Source organism: Pteronotus mesoamericanus, unplaced genomic scaffold (genome assembly GCF_021234165.1).
Source record: "Pteronotus mesoamericanus isolate MK-2021 breed Mesoamerican mustached bat unplaced genomic scaffold, CSHL_Meso_final contig_164, whole genome shotgun sequence".
Classification (NCBI taxonomy): domain Eukaryota; kingdom Metazoa; phylum Chordata; class Mammalia; order Chiroptera; family Mormoopidae; genus Pteronotus; species Pteronotus mesoamericanus.
Genome location: NW_026555065.1, coordinates 6,094,637 through 6,117,332, shown reverse-complemented (window position 1 = coordinate 6,117,332; position 22,696 = coordinate 6,094,637). Strand labels below are relative to the sequence as shown.

At 40.9% G+C, this 22,696-nt stretch overlaps 1 protein-coding gene and 1 pseudogene across 1 annotated transcript in view; one reads left to right on the top strand and one right to left on the bottom strand.

The window, feature by feature from the left end:
• TLN2 (talin 2) overlaps nucleotides 1-22,696 on the top strand; it is a 401,255-nt gene that overhangs the window by 167,266 nt on the left and 211,293 nt on the right. Inside the window, exon 3 of the mRNA XM_054565330.1 lies at nucleotides 453-528. The gene's annotated coding sequence lies outside the window, so the exon portion shown is untranslated. The remainder of the gene's footprint in view (nucleotides 1-452; nucleotides 529-22,696) is intronic.
• LOC129064450 (obg-like ATPase 1) lies at nucleotides 16,986-20,988 on the bottom strand (annotated as a pseudogene).

The following is a 22,696-nucleotide window of genomic DNA, read 5'->3' as shown; positions in this document are numbered from 1 at the left end:
CCACTTCACAGATGTGTTAAAGGAACTAAGTAGGGAAAAAGTGAACAGGACAAGAAGGGCTCATGTAGGCTAATTTGCAGTGCCCGAGACTTTTTGTTTTAAACATTGGTGGGGGCAGGGAGGGTGATGTACGTATCTGGTCTTTGTTTCAATTCAAAGCCATTAAGCATTTCCACCACAGGGAAGAAAATTATGTGTTTTGCGTCTTTGCCAACAGTAACATAATTTTGGTCTTCGAAATAAGTGTCTTGGGACCTCAATTCCCTGTTGGTAAAGAAAATTCCCAGCCCATGTGTTGCAGCGGAAATTCATTGTTTCCTGAGTTACTTCCTTTCATGCTTAGTGAAGGGGAAGTGACCAAATGTATAGATCGTTGTTTTTGTTTTGTTTTTTTTTCAAAAACTGATGTCTGTAACATTACTTGATTCTGATGGTTTTTATTATTATTTTAGTTACTGCTGCTGAAGTCTTCTCAGATGCTTCAGGATCTCTTCAGGGAAATTGACTCTCCATAGACTGAGAATTTAGGTGAGTCCTTTAAAAAAGATGTTTCACGCTTATCAACTGGCCAACCCCAGCACTGGTAAAGTTTTATAGTGGTAAAACATTGTCACTTATACTGTCTTCTCTGATTGTTGCCATGATTCTGTGAGGCAAGACTGTGCTTGCCTGGTCTTATTACTTCCATTTCAATTTGATATGCGTCCTGGTAGTTGGTGGGGTGATGGTGGGGATTTATAAGGGGTGGAGAATATCTGTTTTTTTACATCATTGTATGAATTCTCATTCATTCCCATATGTTTGCTTTAGAAACTTTTTTGAAGAAGTACTGGATAAGGAATTAATATCAAGCAGTCAAACTGCTAGGCAGTTCCTGGAGCTTTCCAGAGATGGCACATGATTGCTCTCGCATGAGATAACGTGAACTTTGGTTATTGGTGATTGGTTTCCCCCTTTGCTTGTCCTGGTTGTGGCTGCATGATCTCAAGCAGGGTGCAGGAGGTAACCTGGGCAGGGGAGGAGCCATCTCCTGTATGTCTTGGGCATGCCTCGACTGAAGTCTGACAGGTGAGAAAAGAGTGGCTTCTGCTCTCAAAACCTGTCATGGCGCACCAGAAGTGCCAGTTCTCTACTCGACCAGCTGTACAGCTGGGGACACATTAGTTAATTGCTGCTAGTCTCCATGACCTTATTGTAGAATGTGTAGGCTGGCCCAGCATAGTTGTTCCCACCCTTACAGAATTTGTAGAACAGGAAGAAAATTCTGGGCCAATTTTTATTATATTTGGGGGAATGTTTATAAACATAGGTGATAATTGTTAAAGCTGGGTGAGTTCATGACGACTTACTACATATTTGCGTACTCTTCTATTTTGTGTATAAAATTTTCCGTAATTAAAGATTTATTTTTAAAACCAACTACCATCTACTAACATCATTTCATTAGTGAGGAAATATTTTAATACTAAAGTATTACCAAATACTTTAGTACTTTAGTGAATACTAAAATACTAAAAGAGTTGGATGCCGTGAATTTGTTTTTATGTTGTATATATTTAGCATTATGAAAACGCTCTTTTTTCCCATCTTTCTTGTTTCTCTGCTGACCAGTGACTATCAGCCAGGGACTAGCCTGAACTGGCCTGAGGATGGGCATTTGGGAAATATTGTGGTATATAACTACTAAGGGCTCTTCTGCCTCTAAAGCTGTATCATTCCTCTGAAACAGGAAATAAATATGCTCTAGTTACATATCAGCTGTTTCCAGAAAATGCCATGACAGCTAGCATGCTCTAATTGAGAGGTCAGAGGTCAAACAAGCCAAGGGATTGTTCTGTTGGAAAACCCAAATAAAAATGGTGCATTCATGTGAATGTTAAATTTAGCTGCGAGCCACCTTGCAGTCAATGTAAAAATGAAAAATGACAATATTCACGGTGTCCACTAAAAGTATACGGAACCTTCCCTTTACACATTGTAGGCAGCCTCTGGGGAGGCATATGTCACATATTAGTGTCTGCCTGTGGTGTAGGGATGTAGAGAGCTAGGGATGAAGTGGACCGAATGTCTCCAGGGAGACCAATCCAAAACCAAGTGCAAGGAGCACAAGGCTGTGGTGTAGTGGTTGAGGGCAAGAGTTCTGAGAGGGCCATAGGATTAGATGTACAGCGGGTGTGGAGGAGTAAAGGAGCCATTCTGCCCTGGGATCCTCCGGTGTCCTGGCATGGATGTTGTTCTCTGAGAACCTGCAGAGGGCGGTAGGTGGTCCGGCCTGGCTGAAGGGCCTGGGCACACTGGATATAGGAAACACATCAGAGACGTGCCTCTCCCAAGTTTTCAGAGCTGAAAAGAGCATGCCAGGTGAATTTCTATGCCATGGGTCTGTACAGAACAGAAAACTAGCCTTACCATTTATTTCTCCCTGGGATGTGGGGATGTGTATGAGAGGTAGGGTGGGTGGAGGATAGAGACAATAATGGGCTGAATTATTAAGACGGTAAAATAATGTGAGGAAGGGGCAACCATACCCCATATTCCAAAATGCCTGCTTAACCCTGACTCCTTCTGAAAATTCTGTGAAGTTAGTGGCCTAGGATGGCTCTGAATATGGCCCAACACAAAATTGTAAATTTACTTAAAACATTACAAGATTTTTTTTGTGATTATGTGTTGCAATGTATTTAATGTGTGGCCCAAGGCAACTCTTCTTCCAGTGTGGCCCAGCGACACCAAAAGGTTGGACACCCCTGGTCTGTATTGATTGGAACCTAGTGGTTTAGTCCTTCAGAATACCTCCCTTCATGATTTCAGCTTTTGTTTGTTTTACATGCCTATTTTCTGGGAAACTCAAATGAAATTTGACAGATTTACCTGGTGGTTTTCCCTCCATCAACCAACCTTGGGTTTACTGTCTGATTTATACGTTTCAGTTGGGTTGCTTCTACCCTGAGGATATTTACTTCATTCCCTTTTTTGGAAGAAGCTATATCAAAAAACAACAGAAACATTTGTCTTGAAAATATAGGAATATGAGAGACTAGCTGAAATCTTGACATTTCTGAAAGTGTCTAAAGACATGAAAAATGCTAGCAGGAGCTTTTATTTTGACATAAACCAGATGGAAGGAGAATTGCTTTAAGGGATTTGGGCCTGTCCAAGTCTGAATAAAATTTAATGAATGAACAAAGTAATCAATCAATCATGTTCTGAGCCTTTCAGAAGGCTCGGTCATGCTGTGTAAGATCTTGTAGGGATGAGCAATTAAGAATTTGAGACAGCCATGCTCCAGGGTAATAAACATGATGCTTTAAAGGGTTGCTTGCCAGCATGTGAGAGAGATGGCATGTGTGTGAATGAGTAGAGGGGATGTTGGGGGCAGGGGGGGTGTATGATAAATGATTTGTGTAGCATTTTACTTAATGACTTGTAGTTTGGTCCAGATTTGAGAATAAATGTAATATTCCAAACTTACCTGCATTTTTCCTGCAGACCTATAAGAAAAATATTTAAAAACTGGTTTTTGAATGAAAAACATTGTTTTTGGCTCTCTGGGAATTTTTAGTTCCTTCTGCTATTTAGGGAAGCTATTGAATCTGTAAAATTCAAAGCAGATCTATGTAGCTATTTGTCATTCTGTATCAGACATTTAAAGCTAATGACGTCAGTAAAGATAAGTTGTTCCTTGCTTACTTTTCTCTATTAAAAATGTAATTCGTTATGCACTTTTGTCTTCCTGCCATGCTCCATGAGCAGACTTCTTTGGATTGTTCCGCTCGTTGACTGCAGGCACTGCCACTTGCTCCCCCACTGCTGGCTCCTTGAGTGTCTGGGAGTCCTAATTAACATCGTGCTAATTAGCATCATCTCCTTGGTCAGGGTTCCCAGACATGTGCTGGGGTCCCTGACTCTGCTGTCCGTGCTTAGTAAGTGTTTTAGAACAACACAGTAACAATTTCCAGATTGCTTTTCTTAATTAGACTTATCCATGGACATGCTATTGTAGAATGTGCTGTTTCCCTGAGCTTTTTGGCTAAGTATGCTTATCAGTTCATTTCTATCAAAGTTAAAAAGCCCTCCTGAAACCTTGAGTTCAAGGTTTCATTGTTTTCTGCCTAAGTATTGATGTACTGATTGGATTTCATAGACTCAAATGTTCTGGAGTACTTGTACCTGCAATTAACTGCAATTAACTATTCCACTGTGGAAAGTGAACCTTTAAAAATCACTTTTTTTTTTTTTTTTTTTTTTTTTTTTTTTGCTGTGAAGTCCCATATTCTACAGACCTAGAATAATCACCAAAGCCATTCTATTCTGTTTACAAAATATCAGAATTGGACAGCTTTTCAGAATCATAAAATGACTAGCGCACTTATAGAGTTTAAACATGACATGACTAAGATTAAAATAAACACACTGTAAGTCCAGCTGCAGTGGTCTCAACACACCACTGTGAAGCCTGGTAAAACTTGAGTAGAATCCTACTGATCTAAACAATGGTTTTATAGAGGATCTTTTATTTAAAAAAATTTCAGTCAAAGTAATGTATGTGAGTGGCTAAAAATAGAAAGCATTACAGCACAGAAAAGCAACGTGTCTTACCCTACCTCCTTCACTTAGCTTGCTCCTCAAAATCAACTAATTTTTTTTTTCCTGTAGATCCTCTTTGCTGCTTTTGTGGGGATTTCCACATGTATAAATATTATGCTTGCAGCACCGCTTCTCATTTTATTGGATTTAAAGATGGTTTCTTAGCATCTTATGATCGCTGACTAGCTCGCTGTGACCATATCCCTCTCTCCCTTCCTCTCCACACTGATTCATGCTTTCAGTCCTTCGTGTGCCCCTCGGATGACACATGTGGCCTCTTTTTGTCTCCTAGAGACACTATTCCTTGTCTAGCTCTCACCCCTCCCTCCCACCCTCTCCATTCTGGGCAGCTGTACCTTTAATTTTATATGCACATAGTTGGTAACATTTACATTCTGTTTTTTAATCTGGTAAGGGCTATCATGATTTACCTGTAACTTGTTTTTGAATGATAAAAGCAAGAAGCAGCGTTTACTCTCTCACAGTTAGGTAGCTGCTGTTCCCATGGCAGCCAAATTGTGCAGTGGGATTATATTCCTTCCTCCCTGAGCCCCATGTCCTCACACTGTGGCCCCTTCACAGGCCATGGATTCTCCCTTTCACTGGTCACCAGCTGCCTTAAACGAAGCCTCAGGTTCTCCTGGACCCTGTCTTCCCATCTTACGCTAAGACCCCGCTTTATTTTTGTAGGTCTCACTCCCACAACCCCACTTCCTACACCTGCAGCCAGAAGATTTTGATCTCCGTGTGCCTCCTGCCTCTAAGCAAGTGCTAGTGGCCAGGAAAAGCTTGTTACTACTGTTGGAAAAGTAGCCTCAGGCCCTAGTGTCTCTGAAGGGGCAATCCCCTGGTCTCTGAAATAAGCCATCATTCGTTGAGGACCTGCTGTTTTAGGCACCTAGGTGCTTGAGGCCTGGTGTCTGTTAAAACTGTCACACCAGCCCCATGGAACAGATGTCATTGATACTTCATACCCCAAGATGTTGAGATCTGCCTGGGAGTCCTCCGAGGTCTCCATTGGGAAATGCATCTTAGATCCTGGGCCGGGTTGGGTTCGGGGCATGGCGCCAACTGTGGTTTCACAGGTTAGAAAAGTCTTCTTCTGTCTTCAGAACATCTTACATACTTTCCTCAGTAGACCTCATCTTCCCCCAGGAAGTTCCGGCTGCTCTAGGAAAATCAGCACTGCTTAATTCCCGGCCTCCTCCTTGTTGTGGCTGCTGTGTGGCCAGGGGCTCATTGTACACAGTTCTGTGAGTGGGAATGGGAGGATTCTTACCTACTTGATATTTCCTTTGTGAAGTGAGAGGCAGGTACTGTGGTGGTTGTTGATCTAGGTATTTTCTTAGAGCTTGAAGTGTGTGTGGGAGTCAGGTACATCTGATTTTCTTAATTTACAGTGTGTTTTGGTTAGTTATTTTAGAAGAAAAGTGGGAAAAACAGCCAAGCTTTCCTTTTAACCCTTCATTTTCTCTCCTGCATGCAGTGGTCTGCATAAATCTTCGGGTATAACTGTACATAGTAGATTGGATGGCAGGTGCCCTGGTCAGGTGGGCCCCTCTCACAGAGCTGCCGCTTTTCCCTCTCCGGGCTGCTCCCTCCTCACTATGCAGGGCCCAGGCGAAGCTTTAGCAGTGGAACCAGCAGGCTCTCCATGACTGTATTTTCACTGAGTGGGTTGTGATGGCGGGATACCTCCATGTTATCTCTGTTAGGTCAAGCTGGCAGCATTGACATGTACTGCCTCAGCGCAAATAGGGCTTATTCCCCAAACATCTGACCTATAAGTGTCCCCCAAATGAGTATTGAAGGGAAGGGAGATCTTCAGAGATGGTCCGCACATGTTTATGGAGGACGTATCCGGCCTCAGTGAAGTTAGGACTTAATGAATAGATAGGGGTCAGAGTTTATCTTGTTGAGGTGGTGACTAAGGGTGATGTTCCACATTCGCATTTGATCATGAAAAGCAGTCCAAGTTTACCCTACTGTAATGGTGCAATGATTAATTCTGATGTGGCAATTTGTCATTTTTATATTAATTGATTGATTGTAAGGATAGGAAAGAGTGCTGAGCAGCGTATTCATCTGTGTGAGAGATTTTTTTGTTCCATTCTACAAAGATCACTAATCCTCCTTGTTATACAAGTCCAGTGACACTTGGGCACAAGTGATTTTGAGGAACAAATCTATTAGGACAATTTAAATCTTGGTCAAAATTTTATTCAACATCTAGAAATGTAGCTTCTAGAAGACTTGAATAGAACTCAGTCCTTCAGCAACAGAGGGACATAAATGAAGTTTGAAGTCTCTTCTGTAAAGAAAAAGGAGCCATGGACATAGACAATAGTGTAGTGATTGGGGGGAGATGGGGTGAGTGGAGGGGGAAGAGGTGTAAGGGGGAAAAATGGTAGTGGAAAAAATAGAATAAAAATACACTATTAAAAATGTGTGTGTGTGTGTGTGTGTGTGTGTGTGTGTGTGTGTTTATTTATTTTTTTTTACCGGATCTTCAGTATTCCCCCAATACATTATATATTCTTTCATGTATTTACCTCTCAGCATGGCCCAGCCTCCCCCGCAGGAGAACTTTTGGCTCCAAGTCGTCCAGGATGCGCGGTTTATTCTGCTGTCCCTTTGGAAAGCATGACGCAGGCCTGGGACAGCTGTGTGCAAGTGAGGCTCTTGTCCTCTCTCTTGGTCATTCTTCTCAGAAGTCTGGATTCAGAGGAAGCACTGGAGGATTTAATGCCATGGGCCTTGTTCTGTTTTGTCTACATGTTTTCAGAAAGACTGCAGTGCAGGTGTGCCTATGACCAATTAGGAGAAGGGAGTAAATTGAGAGAAAGAAAGGGATATTTCTAACAGGGTAGAGTAGGTCTTCAGAAGCAAGTAGCATTTATTTCCTGGTTAGCTGCTTAAGTTTTGAGGATCTGAGGTGGGCTGTTTAGGGTTGGTGGGGACTTGGCTCCTTCCAGGATGAATAAAATTCTCACTTTACTTGGAAGTGAACTTGTAAATTCAGAGCTTAAGGCAAAAATCCCTTAGAGAAAAAAATTGCTTGTGAACACTCCTGACGAATATGTCACATTAAATGCAGGTTATGCTGTCTCCTGGTGTGTTCCGTACAGTGGGCTTTCCTCACAGCTTTGGAATAGCTTGCTGCTAAGTAGTTGGCTACTGTGTTTAAGGGCCATGTTGTAAATAGTAGAAGTACTCTCAGCACCCAGAAAGGACCCCAAGAGGCACTTAGAAACTGAGCAAGCCCAGAGCAGTGTAAATTCTTACATCCCTCCCGTGGTCATTCTGGGACTTACATGCTCATTGAGAGGAATGGGAGAGGAACTGCCAGAGAGACTGATTGATTCACCCCTTGTTATTACAGGAATGTTCAAATATATTCAGAAGTGAAGAGAATAGTTTAGTGAACTATGTGCCCATCACCCAGATTCAGTGATGATTAATTCTTAATCAGTCTTATTTCATCTTTACATACTGTTCTTTCTCCTACCGAATTTTTAAAAAATATTTTACGTATTTAGTTTTAGAGAGAGGGGAAAGGAGGGAGGAAGAGAGGGAACAGCAACATCGATCATCTGCCTCTTGCACGTGCCCCAAATGGGGACTGGACGCCCAACCCAGGCATGTGCCCTGCACAGGAATAGAACCGGTGACCTTTTTCTTTGCAGGACGATGCTCATGAGCCACACTGGTCATGGCATCTCCTACCAACTATTTTAAAGCACATCTTTGCTTTTTTATTTTTTTCTCTAGTAGTTCAGTAGTTCAGTCAGTAGTTCAGTATATGTCTCTAAAAGATAGGACCTAGAAAATTTATCTATGATATCTTATCACACCAAAAACATAAAAATTACCAATACTTCCTTAATATCACTAAATAGCAAATTGACATGCAAATTTCCTCAGGTTGCCTTACAGTAATTTTAAATTTCTTTGAATCAGGATCAAGATAAAGTTTACACATTGCAAGTGATTCCCTAATCCCTAACCCATTTTTAATCTATAGGTTCCCCTTCTGTCTCTGCTGCCACCGCCACCCCATCCTGTGATTTGTTTGTTGAAGAAACTGATTGTTTGTACTTTCAGAGCAGAGATTTTTCAAATACGGATGATCCCCTTCCCCCACCTGGAGACACTTGGCAAGTCTGGAGGCTCTTCCTATTGTCACCACTGAGGATTGCTCCTGGCATCTGGCAGCTGGAGGCCAAGGGTGCTCCTAAATATTCTACAAAACACAGGACAGCCCCTCACAACAGAGGATTATCTGGCCCAAAATGTCAGTAGTGCTGAGGTTGAAAAACTGTGCTACAGAGTTTTCCAGTCTGGATTTTCATGATTGTTTCTTTGATGGTACCACTTAACATGTTTCTCTGTTCTTTGTGTTTTCTATAATTTGTAAGTTAAATCTTTAGCTTTAACTAGATTCAGATCTGGGTTGTTTTTTGTTTGTTTTCCCCAGGGCTACATACGTCAGAGGCAGACTGTATTTTCATTAAAAAATATGTACTTTTCATTAATGATTGTTGTCTATGTCCTTTAATTCATTAGTGATTACCAGAAAATGATATTTTAGTTCTATCATTCCTTCTTTGTTTATATACAAGAATACTTACAGAGAAAGAAATTTTATCTTAACTCTTTGTTTACCCTGAGGTTCATATAGGAAAGTCAGGATAAGTGCTTGATACTTTCTCTTTATTTTAAAAACAATGAGTTCTCTAGCAGCATCCCCTAAAAGTGATCACTGAGGTTTTACTTTTTTGGCTTGTTCTTTTTTTTTTTAAAGTGTAAATGTAATTGATGCATTTCAACCTAATATTCTTAGTGATACTCGAATTCTTCCATATTTGATCAGTGGAAGCTAATTCAAGTTGACCAATGGAAACTAATTCCCAAGTCCTTTTGACATGACGTGTGTTTTTCTATACTTTGTGGTGCAACAAAATGTTATAGGATTGCCTTATCCATTTCTTATTTCAGACTCAGAGTCACCATCTTTAAGGAGGCAAGGCACAATATAGAAATTAGGAATGTTTATTACTACTCTATTTATCATTGTTTCTAGATCTTAGTGGACCAAACTAGGGGATATGCATGTGTATATTGGGTTGGCCAAAAAGTCTGTTTAGTTTTTTCCATTAAAAAAAGACTCATTTTTCATTTTCACCACTAACTTTATTGATTTGGATATTTTGAGTATGTCGACTCTCTCCCACATCATATAGTGTTGATTGTTCTCCATTAATGTCTCAATTTGATCACTATCAACTTCACCTGGTCTATCCGACTGCAGAGCCTCATTGTTCAGTGAGAAACCTCTGGCATGAAACGTCACAAACCACTTTTGACACATTCAACCAGCCCCAGAGCCTTCTCCATACACTGCACGAATCTTTTTCTGCATTTCAGTTGCGTTTTTACCTTTCTTGAAATAATAAAGAAAAATATGCGAAAAATGTGTATTATCTTCCATCTTCAATATTAAAATGGCTACACAAAAATTGATCAGTTTTGATAAATATTTTTTTAAATGCATGCTAATATGACAACAGTCATAGTAAACAATCTAACAAAATTGTTTCGAATGAAGTGAAAGACAGCTTAGTGCTGCTACCAGAGCCATCTTACAGAAAAAAACCGAACGAACTTTTTGGCTAACCCAATATGTGTATGTTTGTGTTTGTGTGTACAGAGCAGAGATAAAATTAATTATCGGTCCATACTAATACTTCCAAGTGAAATTCAGGTATACAGTACAGCAGTAAAGGGTTTTTACTAGCTTTATTAACTTTATATTCTTTCATCCACCCAGAATCCCAGTTCAGTAATACCATCATATTTTTGTATCTGCTTTATCTCTGCTTACATAGACAACAGACTGTGGTTTAAAGATACTTGGAATAGTGATTCTCTGTGATTGTGCCACCAACTGCATACAGAGTTAGGTTCACTGATTTCATTTTATTTTCTCCTTTTCGAGATTCCCACTTTCAATTTAAATTTAAATAATTTTACGCAATATTGTCAAGGTTTCCAAGCCTCATCTATAACATAAGGCATATACAGAGCTGTTTGCTTTTACCCCTGTTACCTCTCCATTCTGTTTCCTCAGTCCCCATATGTAGCAATTGAAAAAAAAAAATATGGTTTACTCTTGTACCCTTTTTAAATATATAAGCAGATGTGTGTGTTTTCATATTTACATCACCATTCTTAGGTAAACATTAGTATGCTGCGCATACTTCTCTCCCCCTGGTTTTTTTCAGTTAGTTTCTCCAGGCTGGTTTCATAGTGGCTCATAGAGAAAACCCCCCACCCCTTCACACAGCTGCACCATCCTCCACTGCGTGGATTTGCTATAACTTACTCAACCTGCCTGATTAGTGGACGTTTGGGTGTCTTCCATCTTTTACTATTAGAAATAGCGCGGTGGAGAACAGCGTTGGGTGCTCTTACAATCATTTTTCTTTTTTAACCTCATAGAAGTTGTGTGTGTATGATATGACTATTTTCATGAAGGGAGAGAAGGATGTCTGCAAGCTGTTGAGATTGAACAGAGCTTTGGAGCAGGCAACGGAAAGGGAGTACGTTTGGGAGCGATGGAGATGAGTGTGTCAGTGGAGTAGACATGTTTTCAAGGGGAAGAAAATATGGCTTAGGAAGGCCGCTTACATCCAGGTTTCCATGACCTGCATTGCCAGGCCAAGGGCTGTGGATTGCACACTGCAGGCCAGGAATTAGCAATCTTTTCTGGTAAAAGCCCAGACTGTAAATATTTTTAGGCTCTGCTGCCACTAATCAACTCTGCTATTGGAGTGTGAAAAACAGCCATAGACAATTTATAAATAAATGAGGGTGAATGTGTTCCAATAGTACTAGATTTATGGACACTAAAATATGAATTTCATAATTTTCATTTATCATGAAACATAATTCTCTTTTGATTATTTTTTCGTCAGCCATTTAAAAATGTAAAAACCGTCCTTAGCGTGTGGGTCATAGTTTGCCAAGCTCTGCTCTGGGCCTTTGGGAGACATAGAATGTTCTTCAACACGAGAAGGGCTAGCTCAGAAGGCTTAGCAACAGTGCAGTTAAGGAGGGCCTTGTCAGAGGGATCCAGCCCAGGCTCAGGAGGCTGTGATGGTCACGATGTGAATGTAGTTGGAAGGTGGCTGTGGGAATAGGAGTGGATTTCTTTTCTTTTTTTCTTTATTACTTGAGATTGGAGAATTATTGGGAAGCATGGAAGCGTTATAAGGGAAGCGTTATATTATTTGACATGTAATTCATATTTATTTTTAAAAGCTCTATAATTATCCACAGGTTATATACAAAGAGAGAGCCAGACCCACCATCTCATATCGTGTGTACTTGGGCAACACTGTCTCATTCTTTGCTTCCTCCTTCTCCTTCCACTCTCATCCCCCGTCAGGAAACCCAATATTGAGCCCCACTTGAATGGTGAACCTTTTCTATCAGCTGTCTTGTACATCTTGTTTCCTATGACATTTGCAGGCAACTGTTGAGAAAATAGCGTTTTGTCTGTGAGAGAAAAATCAAAGATGATCTCAATGAAAATGCATTTTCATATAATGGAAATTATTAGAGCCACTTTTAAAATGTCACTGCGGATTCATGCAGACAAGAAGGAGCTGAATACATTAGAAAGTAGGTCAGGTTATCTCATGTTTATGAATGAGGTAAATTACAGTGTAGGTTTAGGTTTATAGAATTGTATATACTATAGTTTATATGAATTACCCTAGCCCAAATGATATTATACCAAAATATAATTAAAATAAATTGAGTCTGTTTCTTTGTCCTTTGTGGCTTAAGTATTTTATACCTAATACTTTATGAATTTAATAACCCAGGAAAAGTGATGAGCTTCTTGTTATTGCTCACATTTCCTGTATTAAACACAAAATCTACTCTAGGGAGTTAAAGCTAAAGTAGATTTAATCCAGGGGATGAGTGCTTCCAGAACCCTTAGAAGGTTCGGAGGCGTGGGCTCCAGGCTGAGCCTCCCAGACACCCCACCCCAGATCCATTTTCTCTCATCAGCACTGGGAAGGCTGCTGCGGCTGCAGCTATGGGAACCTATTGAATTAGGAACCTAGTACTTGAGCTGCTAGCTCCCATCCTTCCCCTCCTGTGAAGAGAAACTGCTTCTCTTGGATGCCCAGGCACTCTCCTTCTTTCCCCCATGGCTCAGCTCAAAATCAAAGTTGCCCGTGAGCCTGCCTCATTGGTAGGATCTAAGTCACCTTGGGTACCACAGCAGCAAATAAGCCTGGGAAGTATGTAAGGCTTAGCTCTCTAGCCTCTCCATGCTACCAACCCACTGTGTTTGCCTCAGTTTCCAGTTTTAGTAAATGCCACTTCGTATATGCATGCTACCACAGGTGCACATTTGAAGGACAGGGCATCAGAATTTGCCTTCCTGAGTATGTGTGATACATTTTGATAGACTTGTATAGTGGTAATAATAACTGGTGTCATACCAGTGCTATTAGTTACTTAGAATTGGTTGGTAGTGTTACTGATGACTAGTCAATGGTAGCATTTGCCATTGCAAAAAGACCATTCTTTAGGTTGGAATTATTGTGAGTAACACTAAGAAAGGAACACCTGTGGTTTAATGGTAAAAAGTTCAGTGCTTGTGGAATCCAGGCCTAGAGAACATATTTCATTTTCCCCATGAAGAATGGGAAGTCAAAATATTGTCCTGACCATCCATTACTTCAGCATTTATTGTGCTAATCCAAGTGAAAGGTCAGTGATGAAACATTTTTCACCATAGTATTGCCCACTAACTTTCTCATTGACAGATTCTTTTATGAGAGTTTAAGTGAACACACCCTTTTTCTGTTTGGGTAGAAACAGTCATTCATGAGTAAGTAACTGGAAGTGGACCTTCAAACAGAAGGTCATTGACTTTGAAACGAGCAAACCTGAGTTCAAGCCCTAATTCCACCACTTGCTAGATTTATACAATTTTGCAAAATTTTTCTTTCTATACTTATGCTTTCTGCATTGAAGGGAGTTGAAAGCCCCCTCCTCGTAGTGCTTGCTGTGAGGAACTGAGGATGCTCAGCACAGGTCTGGTACACAGCCGGTGCTCCGTGGCGGGCCCTGGCCGTCTGTGTGGGGGCATCCCCATCAGTGATCGGAAGGTCCTGAGCCCTTTTCCCATGTCCTGATGAGTGTTCATGCGGTAAGGCTCCTTGTGTCTCTTCACATCAGCAATTTTCTCACCTGTGGTCCTGTGTCCCTTGGAGGTTGCTTCCTTTTTGTGCTGTGGGCTTTCTCCTGCCTTTCAAACATCTCTTAGATGTTCTTTTTTCTCCAGGGAAAAGATCTCTCTTAATGCTTAATGGGCAACAGAGCCCTCATGGGGTCACAGAAGTCATAGTAGCTTTTTATTTGTCATGCAGACATCAAGACCTCCTTGTAAGGCTTGAAAGGCTGAGGGCACTCGCTCCTCCTCTGTAATTAGATTAATGATTCCATTTCAGTGATGGTCTTAAGCTGAAATGGCCTTAATTCCATTGCCTTTACATGTTTTTTTGTCTTGATTCCATCTCTCCTTTGACTTCTCAGTGGTACCTAAAATAAAGTGGGTGACAGTAGTCAGGAGTACTTCAGCCTATATTCTTTAGCAAACCTCCAGAATGGCTGTAACTTTGTGGGGTTTGGGGGGGAAATGTAGTGAATAATAAACAGAAGGTTCCAAAAGATCCTTCCAGAGCATCATGCACTAAGTGAGTTTCTGTAAATGTTTCCTGTTTAGTTTTTACCTGCAATCTACTCTTTAACCCTTAGTGTTTTTTTGATCCCTGTGTAGAGCAGACCTGACTCCCCTGGCCCCTGTCCTTTCGTGTGTGTTTCCCTCGGGGGACCCATTATCCCAGTCTTTTTGAGTTTACTGTCAACACACCATGGACAATGGGCCCCAAACATTAAGTATAGTGGAATCAAGCCATGGTGTGGCATGGGACAATGAGAGCCACTCCCTGCCAGACTGCGAGCAAGTGTGCCTCCCTTCTTCCTCTTTAATGTCTAACCTCAAAGACCTTGACCTTGAGCTGCTAATAATGTTGTAACTCTATCTGACATTTTTAACCCTTTGCCAATGATTTGAGTCACATGTCTAACACTTTTGTATATTTGAACCCTGGCTGGTGTGGCTCAGTAGATTGAGCACCAGCCTAAGCACCAAAGGGTTGTCAGTTCGATTCGCAGACAGGACACATGCCTGGGTTGTGGGCTGGGTCCCTAGTAGGGGGCACGTGAGAGGCAACCACACATTGTGTTTCTCTCCCTCTCTTTCTCCCTCCTTTCCACTCTCTCTAAAAATAAAAAAATAATACTCTTGTATATTTGAAGATTTGAGTTTGTGTTAACTATTTTGATCTCCTAGATCTAATTGACTCATTTATTCATTCAAGCAGTCATTTATTGAACATCTATGAAGTGCCAACTGTTCTGGTGGCTATCAGGAGCAGGAGCATTGTTATCAGCAATATAGAAATGGACAATATTGTAGTATTAGTGGCCCAGAGAATTTAAGATAGAGTTAGATTTGATAAATAGGTTTTATGATATGTAATCAAGGGTTTAGGCTTTTTTTCCCTAAGAACAATGAGAAGCCATTAAAGGATTTAAGCTGAGTGGGATCTAGTCAGAGATGAACTTTAAGAAGACAAAAAGAGAGCAGGTGTGGGGAGCCCAGGAGGGGAGCTGTGGCAGCCATTTGGGCAGGAGATGATGGCATCCTGGAGCAGGAGAAGACAGATTTGAGAGATACTTAGCGCTAACATTGTCAGAACTCGGGTGATTGCATGGGGGTATGCAAGGGACACTCACGTCATGGATGGGCCTTTCATGTCTGGTGAACAGTTGGGTAGATGTTGGTGCCACTGAGATGAGGAGCTCAGGGAGGGAAGCAGGTTTGGGAGGGGTGGTGGCGGGGCTGCAGGGATGAGCTCTCATTTGAATAAGTTGAAATTGAGATATGCTTTTGAAAGATCTCGGGGAGATACAGACTTGGGTAAGGAGCACATGGGATAAGCCTGGCTTCTGCGTGCAGATCCTGAGAGCAAATGAGATCCACGAGGCAAGGATGTGGAGAAGGAGAAGAGGGACTAGGAGAGAACTCAAGTACCATGAGGTATAAGCAAGGAAGGGAGCCTGTGGAGGAAACTAAGAAGGAAGGTTCAGACAGATCAGGGAGTAACTACTGTCCAGCTCTGTGCAGACAAGCAAGGGCTGGGAAGGGAACGTCTGCTTTATCAGCGGGGAAGTCAGGAGTGTCCAAGTCTGTGTTGAGCAGAAGCCCGATGAGGAACCAGGTAAATAATTTGAGGTCTGTCTGTGTAGACTCCTGCCACAATGGTGGCTGTGTTGGGGAGGATGGAGGCAGTAGCCTGGGGGGTTTGTGGGCTTGGGTGGGGCTGCTTTGCTGTAGGGGTGGGTGAAGGGTTAGTGGAGAGGAATGCTGCTTCTGTGCTGCCTTCTGTGTCACACTTACTGTTCTGTTATGCATCCTTTTTTTTTAATGCTTTCGTTTAATGTGCATTTCTGTTTAAAGACACCGTTTCCTATATATGATTGATTCATTAACATTAAACTCAATGACCAACAGAACTGTATCTCGAGCCTGAATGAAGCTTATCTGACAAGCTTTTCTTCATAAGGCACTTAGGCCCTAGACAGCACTATGCTTGGGGCCATTTCAAATTGCCAAATCGTCAACAAAAACACAAAAATGTGGAAATCATGAGACCGAATAAACTGGAGGAAGGACACTTGTTTATAGCCTGAGAGCTTAAACAAAAAGGCAGAGTGTCATTGGCTGGGACCTTTGCTGGGAATGTGCATGTCAGTTGACTCAGAGTTTTTACTGCTTTGTGTGTGTCCACAAATAACCCGGAAAATTAACCAGGAAAGTGCAGTGAGTTTTTCTTTTGCTTGTTTGTTTTTTTACAAATGTTGTATTGAGCGTAGACATCGGGATATTGTAAAACATGCATTATTGGTAGATTCAAAGAGGAGCAAGCCACATTGTCCGCACTGCCAAATGTGTCAGGCTTGGCCTACATGACGGAGATTAATGAAGTATCATGAGAGTAATATGGTTCCTGAAAAGCTTCTGTAATTTGGAGTAGGGTCTTAATCATGTGAAAAGCAAAGCTGTTCACATTATAGAACTTGCATGTCATTGGAGGTACATAGTATTTAATTTTAAAACAACAAAAAATTCTGTTTGTAGAAGATTCCCATGGCCCCAACTTTGCCCCGTGGTTTTTCAGAAATTTTAATTTAAAAAAAATCATATCTTTTGGAAATTGTACATTTATCCAAGTAATAACTAAAATTTATTTCTTCATTGGATGCTGGGGTGTATTAAACATGCAGAAGATAGTATGTCCATCTTCAGCAAAATAATTTTTGCCTTGTCTGTACTTTCCAGGAGACTTCCTCTTTAAAATCTTCATATTTCATTCCTTCAGCAGAAATGAATCCATTTTCAAAACCCGTGTGACTCTTTCCTGCAGCTTGCCTCCTTCCTGGTGGTCCATGCATGCGCTTTATCTGAACAAGTGTTCTAGTTGCAGTGCTGCAAATCCAGCCTTAATGATCTTTGCCAAAACACTTTGTGTTATGTTCACTCCCAGACACTTTTCTCTCCTCAGCACTCAATTCTTGCAACTTGAGTTCCAAGGCCCCACTGAACGGAATGACTAAGGCACCTGGGTCATACCTGTCTACCTACTCTTTAATTTTTATCAATCATTTGTTTTTCTTTCTCACGCAGCCTTTTTCAGAAGGATTAATCAAGTACGAGGGGTGTCCAACCTTTTGTCTTCTTTGGGCCACACTGGAAGAAAAATCATTGTCTTGGGCCACACATTAAATACATTGTGACATGTAATCACACACACACACAAAATCTCATAATGTTTTAAGTAAATTTACGATTTTGTGTTGGGCCACATTCAGAGCCATCCTGGGCTGCATGCGCCCGCAGGCCGCGGGTTGGACAGCCCTGAAGTAGACCAGTGGTTTTGAAGTCAGAAATAAGTGTTTATTCAGCACTTCAGTTTTTTTGTTATTCCAATCAGGTTAAAAGCGAACAGGTTTCTTTTGATCTAAACCCGGGGTTTGACTTTGCACATTATACCATATTCAGGTTTTACTTCTTTATCTCCTCCTCCCAGAGCCACTTTTTCTAGTTTATCTATAATGGGCCCAATTATTTCATCATCTTTAAGCTGAAGTTCTTTGTGTATTATTTCTGTATCTCAGATTGGATCTACACTTCCCTTAAACATGCATGATAGCATCATCTTCAAAAGCACGTGTTAGATGAAAGATTCTATCATAGGTAATAAAATGAGATAAAAAGGCCTTTCTCAGGCCTTGTCCATTGTGAGCTCCAGGACCAGCAATATCCACTACATTTGGAAAGGCAGGAATTTTGCTTGCTGGTTTGTGGTACTGGCAAAGCAAAATGAAACCCTTCCTCTGGCACAGGTACTCTGCTCTCATTAGAATCAATAGTGCAGAACCGGAAATTGTATTCTGGAGCCTAACTATTAGTGCATTGATGAAGATGGATTTCCAACATTTGGCAATCTAACAATACCAATTTCCAAGCAGGTCCCAAAGCTTCCAATGATGGCATGTGGATTAATTCCATCACCTCCCTTTTTGAGAGAAGTCGTGCTCAGGGCAAGTGATGACACAGGGTCTCCGAGGCAGCAACAAACAGGTCCTACCCCCAGCTGGAGGCGGAGAAGGAGGAGGAGCTAGCATAGGCCCCTCCACTGAGCAGCACGCAGGATGGTGGGGGCTGTGCTATGAATTTTAGGTTTGTGATTACAAATAAATTTGAGTTGGTGAATTTGCAAATACAGAATCTGCAAACAATAAGGATTGACTGCGTACCTATAAATACACATTACTGCAACTACTAAAAACATGCATTTATGTCTCTGTGGATGTCTGTCTGTCCATTCATCTGTTGATTTTGAAAACCAGGAATTTACACCAATACTTTAAATTCCAGTTGAACACCATTGGAGTCCTTCTAGTTTTTCCCTATTTGGGGCTACTGTGCTCCCCTGCCCTGTCACCTATTTTACTCTTTCCCCAAATAATGACTTTAAGGCTAAATTTTTCTGGAAAGGAAGGCTGGGAGCAAGAAGAGGAAGATTGTGTTTACATATTATCACATTTATAGTCTGTATTTCCATTTAAAATAGGATGATGTTGAAATATTTTTAAAGCCTGCTTTTCTTATAATTTGAGACAATGCAATCACATTTGAGAAAGAGAAACATCTGGCAAAGAGAAACACCTACTCTGGTCTAGGCTCAGGTGTGAATGATGGGGTCACGAGCTGTGCCAGGGCCTCAGGAGGGCATTGCGCCTGGAGACACTGGGAGATGCCTGTCTCCCTCAGTGCATGGGGAGTCCCTGGGGGGGGGCAAGCAACCATGTCTGACTTATTACCGTATCCCCATAGCCTGGCACATGAAGTGACTGGTGACCATTTGTGACTTTAATTGACCATGTTCAACTAGGGAGTTATCCGGTCTTTGGCTGAAGGCCTTTCCTTTTCTCCTAATGCTCTTGCCTCTTTTCCTTCAGTTTCTCTGGGCACTCATTACTCTTCTTCCTGCAGGAAGCCTTCTAGGCCCTCACTAACCAGAGGGATCATTCTTGGGTTTCTGAAGGCCCCGGAGAGTTTTTACAACCCAGTAGCTAAACAGCAGCTTTGGATTCCCAACGCTACCACTTACTAGCTGCATGGCCAGGAACAATGTGCTGAAACTTTTCCTAGTCGGTTGAATAACCTGTAAAATGGAGATGAGCAGTACCTGCTGCAGAAGATTTGGGGAGGGTTGTGTGAGGCAGTGTTTTGAAGGGACCTTGCACAGTGGCTGCACCTAGTGCTAGCAAAGATGTCGGTTGCATGTCATGATCTATTCCAGTGCATATAGTCCCTTTGCCCAACTTGATGTTAAACTTCAAATTGGGACAGAGGTCTTGTTTCCTCTTTCTTGTTCATATCTGATCATCACCCCTACTTGTCCATCCGGCTCCCTCCTGTATAGCCCAGAGCTGTGCACCCAGTAGGTATTAGATATCTGTTGATTTGTCATTGAACAATCCTCCTGCACTTTCAGACCTCTCTACTGGGACAAAATCTTGCTAGTAGAGCAATTTCCTTTCCTTTTGTCTGAGTGCTGAGAGATGCCGATTCGTTTTCCCAACCTTTCTTCTTTTTTTGATTATGAATCAATATTCTGTATAACGTGGTCGATGTCACAGTCAGCTTCTGCTAGGAGGTGTTTTCTGTGATTTCTCCCCAATACAAGTACTGCCCTCCATCCCCGTTGGATTCTTCGGCTCCCTTTAGACAAAGAAGTGGCTGTATACTTTCCCTGTTGTTTTTACCTTTCCAGAATGATGGCAATGAATGCCAAGAAGTTCTTAAAACACAGTACACTGCTGATCTAGTTATCTGCCAGCCCTGAGTCTTTATGATCAGGCCTTCTAGCAACTGAACTGGGTTTTGTAAAACCACAGCAGCACAGCATTAGATACTGTGAATGATGAGTCTGCCTGCTTTTGAGACTCCTCCTTCCCTTTCTTTCCATCAGGAAAATACTTTGTTAAATAAGCCATGCTCTCTGAAATGTCTTCTCACTGTTTAAAACTGACTTTTGTACTTAATAGGTGACATCCACTGGGTTGGTTTGATCAATATCCATTCTGTCACTGCTGTGATGATTTTGTATTATGTAGAAGTGTTGGCATAGTGGTCTCCCCTTATCAATGGTGGATATGTTCCAAGACCCCCGTGGGTGCCTGAAGCCATGGCTAGTATCAAACCCTGTATAAACTGTTTTTTCCTATATGTACATACATACCTTTGATAAAGTTTAATTTATAAATTAGGCACAGTAAGAGATTAACAACTATCTGATAGTCAGGATGGCTACTAAATGACTAATGAGTGGGTAGCACATTCAACATAGATACACTGGACAAAGGGATGTCCAGGGTGGGATGGAGCCAGAAAGTGTGAGCTGTCATCACGCTATTCAGGACAGTGTGAAATTTAAAATGTACAAATTATTTATTTCTGGAATTTTCCATATAATTTTTTCAGATCTCAGTTGACTGCAGGTAACTGAAACCATGGAAAGCAAAACTGCAGATTAGTGGGGACTACTGTATTGTAAGGATTCAGATTTGCTCTGGTGCATTAGTGCAAAATGATATTCCAGGGTTTATTACCTCATCTTTTTCTTGAAGATAGGAAATCAGTTGTCGGAGGTAGAACTGGAAAGAAGTATCAGGGACCATGCGTAGCTTTGTAAGGGAAGTAACCAGAACTCAGGACCGTGTAGGTGTTAGCAGGAGGGACAGGTAATGGCTAAAAGCTAAAGCTTGGGGCTCCGATTTCCTTTTCAAACCGTGGCTCTGCCACTCGTTAGCTCTGTGGCCATTGGCAATTTGTTCTCTCCCTCAGTTTATCTACCTATCAAATAGGTTTAATGGTTTTATTTTAGTATTTACCTTCATGGGGTTTTTATATGGTGTTTACAACATGGAATACATAGAATCGAGTGCATGATAAATACTTGATAAATGTATACTGTGCATTAGTAAATGTTTACTAATGTACTTTGCTGCTTTTCATTATGACCTGTGCTACAGGGAAAGGGCAGAAATTAAAATCCACCTTCACAATTATTGAGAATGGTCAACTTATGCTGTAGCTCCTTTTGCACAGGGCAAAGCTGTGTGTAGCATGTGTCGCATAGCCAGTGGGTCCTGGGTCCTGCAAAACTACAAACAGCTGATGGGCAAGAATTTGAATTCACACACATTGTTGGTAGGAATGTAAAATGGTACAACTTGTTTTGTGTTTTTTTTCAGCTTTTCATGTCCTAGGCTTTTATTTTTAAAATCTAACTCTTGGTTCATATAAATTTTACTATTATATATATATATATATATATATATTCTAACACACACATATATATAAAAGTTGGATCATATATCGTATCTCATATATATATGGTATGAAAGATGATCTAATATATTAGATCTCATATATATGTATGTATGTGTGTATATATATGTTATGAGATATGATCTAACTTAATTTTTTACAGATAAACAGTTTACCCAGCACCACATTTTGAATAAACATCTATCATATGTCCCAGACATTCTACTCCTCAGTGGTTACCCAAGAAATGTAAGTTACATCCTTACGAAGCCTTGTGCATGTGTGTCCAAGGCAGGACAGTGGATACATACACCTGTTATAGTGAGCTTTACTTATAATCGCCCTTATTTGGAAACTACTGAAATGTCCACATACACATGAAAGGATCAATAAGTTGTGCTATATCCATTCAAGGGAATATGATAGAGCAATAAAAAGAAATGAACTTTTGGTATATCCAGCAACGGGGTGACTCTCAAGGTAGTTATGCTAAGTGAACAAAGCCAGTAGAACAAGTACATGCTACAGGATTCCTTTCATGTAAAAATTTTAGAAAATGCGAACTAACTTACAGTAACAGGACACAGATAACTGGTTGTTTGAGGAGAGTGCAAAGTGAGAGTTGGGAGGAAGGGTTTTTACCAAGGGGCACAGGAAAACTTTTGGGAATAATGTATATGTTTATTATCTTGATTGCCATGGTTGTTTCACACGTATATACATATAATAAAGTTAATTGTATATGGTGTGTAATTCTGTCATTTATTCCTTAATAAAAATGTCTTAAAAAACTGGACATACTATATTAAAAAAAATACACTCACTCTGCTGCTATATAGCATGGCATTCATCAGCTAGATTAACTGAACACTTGCTAAATTGTTAGCTGTTTTTTTTCTTTTGCAATTTGCAGTACTTTATTAGAATTTTTTGGAACAATATGCCTATGAAAATTTGAATGACTTGTCTGTGTTTTGATCAAGGCTTTTGTGACAGAAACGTTTGCATTATTATAATGACATTTTAATTAGCCATGACAGCACCAAAATATTCTAA